Source organism: Sturnira hondurensis, unplaced genomic scaffold, assembly GCF_014824575.4.
Source record: "Sturnira hondurensis isolate 20B ecotype Veracruz unplaced genomic scaffold, ASM1482457v3 Scaffold0006413, whole genome shotgun sequence".
NCBI classification, from domain to species: domain Eukaryota; kingdom Metazoa; phylum Chordata; class Mammalia; order Chiroptera; family Phyllostomidae; genus Sturnira; species Sturnira hondurensis.
Window position 1 is genome coordinate 16661368 of NW_028079044.1, and position 7855 is coordinate 16669222.

The window sequence follows — 7855 nt, forward strand, 5'->3', positions numbered from 1 at the left end:
TGGTAATGTCGCCGTGGTGACAGTGTGGTTGGTGGGGGTCCTCTTCTGACTGCAGACTGCTGACTTCTTGTGTTCTGCCTTGGGGAAGGCAGAAGGAAGCTGTTGGGCCTCATTTCTAAAGGCACTGATATCATCATGAGTACTCAACCCCCCCATCCTCCTCCCCCACCCCCACCCCCCAATGCCCCCTCCCTCCATCCCCACCCCCTCCACCGCCCCGCTCCCCACCTGTGACCTAATCCCCTGCCAAAGCTCCTGCTCCTAATTCCATCACCATGGGCAGTAGGATTCCAACATAAAAATTCGGGGGAGGGTTGCGGGGGTCACAAGCATTCAGACCATAGCACTTCACTTCACTGTGCTTTATTATCCTAGATGACATACATCAAAAATGAGATAAAGGCAGACTTTGAAAACCTTCCTAGGATTGGCCATTTGAAAAAATAATTGTGATAAAGCAATGGTTATTTGAGGAATTGATTCCTGTCATATTCCTTTCAAATCCCCTGAAACCTTGCCACATAATAATGTCCTTCCCCAAATTCAATGTTTACAGGCAAAATGAAAACAAATAAACTTATTTGTTACTCAGAATGAACCCTTCCTATGAAGTGCCTGTAGCTCTGTGCTCTGATTTTAAAACTGCCTCCTGCCGTTCCCAAGAATAACACGAGTGCTCTGGACCAATACCAGCTCAAGGCGTAAAGCGAAGGGACCTCAGAGTAAGACTCAGATTTGTCCTCATCGCGGGTGTGGGCGTGTGATTCAGTTAAGTGCTGTGAACCTAATCTGTNAAATAAATAAATAAAATATATTTTAAAAAAAGAAATACAAACAAAGGTAAAAATGATAATGTCGCCGTGGTGACAGTGTGGTTGGTGGGGGTCCTCTTCTGACTGCAGACTGCTGACTTCTTGTGTTCTGCCTTGGGGAAGGCAGAAGGAAGCTGTTGGGCCTCATTTCTAAAGGCACTGATATCACCATGAGTACTCAACCCCCCCATCCTCCTCCCCCACCCCCACCCCCCAATGCCCCCTCCCTCCATCCCACCCCCTCCACCGCCCCGCTCCCCACCTGTGACCTAATCCCCTGCCAAAGCTCCTGCTCCTAATTCCATCACCATGGGCAGTAGGATTCCAACATAAAAATTCGGGGGAGGGTTGCGGGGGTCACAAGCATTCAGACCATAGCACTTCACTTCACTGTGCTTTATTATCCTAGATGACATACATCAAAAATGAGATAAAGGCAGACTTTGAAAACCTTCCTAGGATTGGCCATTTGAAAAAATAATTGTGATAAAGCAATGGTTATTTGAGGAATTGATTCCTGTCATATTCCTTTCAAATCCCCTGAAACCTTGCCACATAATAATGTCCTTCCCCAAATTCAATGTTTACAGGCAAAATGAAAACAAATAAACTTATTTGTTACTCAGAATGAACCCTTCCTATGAAGTGCCTGTAGCTCTGTGCTCTGATTTTAAAACTGCCTCCTGCCGTTCCCAAGAATAACACGAGTGCTCTGGACCGATACCAGCTCAAGGCGTAAAGCGAAGGGACCTCAGAGTAAGACTCAGATTTGTCCTCATCGCGGGTGTGGGCGTGTGATTCAGTTAAGTGCTGTGAACCTAATCTGTAGAATCAGTAAAATTATGATTCCCAAACTACTAATTATTTTTCTAAATTTTATAACAGAAAGTAGATGCTCTATTTTGCAACGTAAGGCTTTGGGCCTGTTTTCTTCTGTATTCCTTAAAAGGCCAGGCTCGACTGAATTTCCAGCATTGTAAGGTAGGCCCCTGTTACGAGAAGGTTTAACAGTTTCAGTAAACAGATCCATGAGTTTCAGCCCCCTCTGTGTCTGTGCCCTTTGCCAGGTGACTTTGTCCTTCTTCCCATCAGGAGCCAGAGTCCATTTTCTAGCCCCTTGATTCTGATTGCAGCCATTTGATTTGTTTTAGCAAATGGGATAATAACGGATGCAGGGCAGGAGGAGGCTTGGAAACGTAAGGTTGCTCTGCTGTGATTCTGCCATTGCAGTGAGGATAGGCCCAGCTTGTCACACACTGTCCCACAAAGAGGATGAGGGTTGCGCGGAGCCGATCCCAGTCACCCAGCCAAGCCCGGCCAAAACCAGCTGACTCGGCCCTCCCCCAAACACAGGAGTGAGCCCGGTCAAGATCAGAGCTAGGCCAACCTAGCAGAAGCCTCGGGCACCTGAGAAGTAAATGTATAGTGTCCTATGCCACACAGCAATTTTGTGGCACTTGCTAACTACCACAATTTAGTAAAAATGCATGGAGAAGGAGAGTAGTGAGTTTAGCTTCTTGGAAAAATGTTAATTCTACTAGATGTTAAGAGAGTTATTTACTGAACCAAAAAATGTAAAGGTTGCCTACCCCCAGTATATAAAAGCCATATACATATCCACTGGGGCTCATTTCACAGCATTATAAAAGTGATATTGGCAAAATATAATACTCCTGAAGCAAATGAAAAACTTTTTTATTATAATGCTGCATATCTGTTTGAAAGTATATATTTGTGCAACAGGAGGCAGGCAGAGAGTAATTAACACTTGGTAGCCCATTACAGTCAGGGTATTCATGTGAGGGTTCTAGGTTGTATCAAAACTCTTCCTGCTTTATTAACGTATTTAATTTGTAGTTCAAAGAATCTACATGCATATTGCACACAGTTTTACTGATTATACAGACATCAGACTGACTTGTTTTTTATCCACAGATCCTAAAAACATGTTTGTTTGCATACTTTAAGGAAGCCTCGCTAACCGTCTATTGTAGGTATCAAACCACAGTTGGAAACATAAAAAGCACTGGTTAAAGTTAAATTTCTACAAATGAAATATGAATTTTTAAAATATCTTATCTATTTATTTTTAGAGGGAGGACAAGGGAGGAAGAAAGAGAGGAAGAAAAAAATGGATGTGCAAGAGAAACACATGCCCCAACAGGGGACCACGTCAGAAACCCAGGCATGTGCCCTGATCGGGAATCAAACTGTAGACCTTTGCTTTGCCGGATGATGCCCCACTGAGCTACACCATCAGGACAGAAGGAAATTTGATAGTAAATTCTGGAAGAAATGGTTTGATTGGTCTTCCAATTTCAAAACTGAAAGGAAATAATATAATTAAAATTCTATTTTATTGTACATTAACAACATTTTTATTATAACTGCAATACATGAATTCTTAGAATGAATCAGGACAGAATCAAATTTTGGTTTGGATTTTTGTTAAAAAAATTTTCTGACAAAATCATTAGATTTTTTTAAGTGCAGTGTGGTATCCTAAATTGGGTCCAGGACATAAAAAGTACATTAGCAGGGGGGAAAAATGGTGAGATCTGGATAAAATTTGGAGTTTAGTTAATAGCAATAAACAAATGTAAATTCCTTATTTTTAACAAATGTTTCATGTTAATTTGAGATACTGACACTAGGAAAACTGGTGAGGAGTAGACAAGAATTCTCTGTACTATATTCGGGATGTTTCTATAACTCTAACATTATTCCAAAATTAAAAGTTTATTTTGGAAACAAAGTACTGACTTCTGGTCAAGATGGCAGCACAGGCAGGCATGGCTCACCTCTTTGCACAACCACATCAAAATTACAATTAAAGTATAGAATAACCATTATTCAGAACCATCAGAAATTGAGTTGAATAGCAGTTTGACAACTACGGAATTAAAGAAACCACATCCATCCAGACTGGTAAGGGGGTGCACAGACGTGGAACAGGCTGGTCCCACATCTACATGTGGTGAATAAAATTTGGGATGGATATCTCAGGAATGAGGAGTCCCAGCCCTACACAAGACAATCCAGCCCAGGGTTCTAGTGCCAGGAAGGTAAGTTCCCACAACTTCTGGCTGCAAAACCAACCAGGGGATTGAGTACATGGAAGAAACTCTGGAGCCCCAAGCAGTTCTTCTTAAAGAACTGGACTCACCTCCTCAGACTCACTCCCTCTAAGCTCCAGTGTGGGGGTAGCAGTTTGGAAGGCACCAGTGGCATACTGGGAGAGACCAAGGGATCTGACATCAAGGCAAGCAGAGGCCATTGTCCTTTTTCTGGGTCCTCTGCACACAGAGCCACAGAGCTAGCAAGCTGGTACCATACCTGAGGCTCCATCAGCCTGGCTAACACTATTTGCCCCATCTTGCAGATCCCATGAGGCCCTACCCTACCAACTTTGGACCTAAGCTATTTTTCCATCTGAATGGCTGATCTTGGCTCATGCTGCATATCTTCCTAAATCTTCTCAAACAAGCAAAGATTGGCCTCAGTGAGCCCCAGGCCCAGTACTAGCAGCAGCCAGCCTAGATTTGTAGTTTGGCTTCCCCTGGAAACCTTCAAGCTCAGCACAACTAGCAGCCATCTCAGATTGCTTTATATCTCAGGCAAGGTGGCCCCAGGCAAAACACAGGTGGGGGGCTGACCTTGGCCTGTACCACCTAGGAACTCCCAGGCCCAGTGCACTCAGTAGACAGCAACAGATCACATCGGAGTACCACCAACTGTTGCAGACCTCTCTGCCTGGTTTTAGGAATTGAATCTCTACCCCTTGTGGCTAAGGGCAGGGGATGACCTCTGCAATGCAAGCTGCAGGAGACAAAGCTTGTCTCTGGTAGCAAGCACTGCCTCAGTTTCCTCTCTCTGCCCCTAAAGCTTAGTCGGAAGTCAATGACAGGTAAGACCCCTCACGGCAGGGGGCAACCTAAGCCAGACTCGATCACTTGGGAGGCCTTCATGGAAGGAGACTCAGGGGGCTGCAACAAAGAGCAATGAACTCTCACCACCCCACCACCCCCACCCCCCCCACCCCCGGGATTTGACATAGCCTGATTCCCCATGTTCTCCGGGAGAAGTGCTTCCTGGCTCTAATCCCCTTAAGCCTGAATACCTGTTGGGGAGAGGTGCAGCTCCTTGCCTTGCTAGAGTGAGTCCTGGGGAAGAATCTGGCTTCACAAAGACTTCCTGATAAACCTGTGAAATCTGCTCTGCTAAAAGTGCTTTCATTCATATGTTAAGGGTTAGAACAAGAAACCCTAAAACTCTGTTCCTGACAGACTCTGACTCATAGTAAGCCCTCAGACTTCTTTGAAATGTTATCTACTGTTTGATCCTTGCTGCTCTGTATTCTGTCTGTTACAACCCAATAAAAGGCCCTGTAGGAGGGGGTTCAAGGCCTTTTTCTCCTTGGATAAACTGGCCACTGCTGGCCTTTTCTCCTGAGAAACTGGCCACTGCTCACTTCTCCTCCCCAAACAGATTACATCATGTCTCAGTCATATTTACACTCACCCGTGGCACTCAGGGGGACTTTTGAGGAAAGTTGCCCCCACAACCAACCTGCCCGTACACAACTGATCCTCCACAGAAAGTGGGGGTTGGGGCAAGTGGTCACAGCCAGTCCTTGCAGCTGAATAGCCTGGGTAAATCCCTCCCATTGATCAGCCAACAATAACCAAGCCTCAACTACAAGCAGAGAGTATACTCAGCCCACAGGAAGGGCATACCTTCACTGCCCAGCCTGGGTGATAAGTGAGGCTGTGTCATTGGACCCTACAGGACACCTACTACATTAGGCCACACTACCAAGACACAGAGTCCAAGCAGCCCTACCTAATACATAGAAACAAACACAGGGAGGCTGACTGAATGAGGAGATAAAGAAACATGGCCCAAATGAAAGAACAGGTCAAAACTACAGGAAAAGAACTAAACTAAATGAAAATAAGAAATCTATCAGATGCAGAGTTCAAAATACCGGTTATAAGGATTTTAAGGCACTTAGTAAGGACCTCAACAGCATAAAAAGATCCAGTCAGAAATGAAGGATACACTAATTGAATCAAAGAGCAATTTATAGGGAAACAACAATAGAGTGGATGAAACTGAGAATAAAATCAACAATTTGGAACATCAGGAAGCAACAAACAACCAATCAGAACAATAGGAAGAGAAAGAATTTCAAAAAATGAGGATAGTATAAGCAGACTCTGAGACAACTTCAAGAAGTCCAACATTTGCATCATAGGGGTACTAGAAGGAGAACAAAAACAGCAAGAAATTGGAAATCTATTTGAAAAAGTAATGAAAAAAACTTCCCTAATTTGGTGAAGGAAATAGACATACAAGTCCAGGAAGCACAGAGAGTCCCAAACAAGATGGATGCAAAGAGGCCCACTCCAAGACACATCATAATTAACCTGCTAAAGGTTAAAGATAAAGAGAGAATCTTAAAAGCAGCATGAGCAAAGCAGATAACCAGCTATAAAGGAGTTCCCATAAATCTTATTAGAAGTCAGCTTATTTCTAAAAAGAAACTTTGAAGGCTAGAAGGGATTGGCAAGACATTCAAAGTCATGAAAGCAGAGACCTACATACAAGACTGCTCTACCCAGCAAAGCTATCATTTAGAATGGAAGGGCAGATAAAGAGCTTCCCAGACAAGAAAAAAGTAAAGTTCATCATAACCAAACCATTATTATATAAAATGTTAAAGGGACTTTTTTAAGAAAAGAAGATCAAAACTATGTACAATAAAACAGCAAAAATACATATCTATCAATAATTGAATCTAAAAGCAAACTAAGTAAACAAGAAGAAAACAGAGTCATGGATGCAGCAAGCATTTTGATGGTGACCAGATGGGAGGAGGATGTGAGGGAATGGGTGAAGAAGCAGGGCATGAAGAAGTACATACTGGTGCTTACAGAATAGACGCAAGGATGATAAGTACAGTACAGGAAATGGAGTAGCCAAAGATCTTATACACATGACATGGACATGAACAATGGTGTAGGGATTGCATAAGGGAGTGGGGGGGTGCTGGGTGGAGGGGGGCAAAGGGGGGAAAACCAGAACAACTGCAATAGCAAAATCAGCAAAATGTAATTTAAAAAATAAAAGTTTATTTCAAAATTATTAGGCGACAGTCTTCATTTACTTTAATAAGACGACCACAAAGAGATTTAGTTTTGCAGAAATATGTGAAAGCTGCACCAATTTTCCCAGGAGCCTCTCTTAGTCCCTTGAGACAACAAATCTCTTTTTTGAAGCACCGTTTTGTCGTAATCCATGTAGACTTTCTTCTTTGTAATAGTAACTCATTTAACTCTGCTCTATCCTCATTTATCCATGACTTTTCAGTTTCCTGTCACTTTGTTCAAATAAATAAAATACAGCATCTTTTGTAACAATTGTTATTGCACTTTGCAGTCAAGCTACATTTTTCCCGCTGGGTATTGGGAAGAAAGGTGATAGAGAGTTGAGAAGGAAAGGATACCCTGGCTGGAGTGGCTCAGTTGGTTGGGCATCACCCAGTAAACTGAAAGGTAGTGGGGTCCCGGGTTCAATTTCCGGTCAGGACACATGCCTAGGGTGTGGATTGTAGGTTGAGGCAGCCAACTGATGTTTCTCTGGCCTTCCCTTCTCCTCTCTCTTAAATCAATAAGTATGTCCTTGATGAGGATTTTCTAAAAATAGAGGGAGAGATATTTGATTTTATAAGCGGTCAGTTTTTTTTATCAAATGACCTATACAACCTCATGACTATAGGAACACAGATGATGTTGGGAAGATAGAGAACCCTGTGCCTCCACTTTTCCTACACTTTAAATTCATTAACACTGAGGAAAGAAAGCAGCCAATGAGAATTGGCAGCCAATGGAAAAAAAAATGGGAAAAGGCCCAGGAGAGACCTAAACAAGGGGCACCAACTATATTCAGAGATTGCCTTCAGTCCGTGGAGAGCATAAGATTCTCAGAAGCTAGTGACAAGAATAACCACATCCCTGTCTCCCCGAGGCCATGGCTCCATA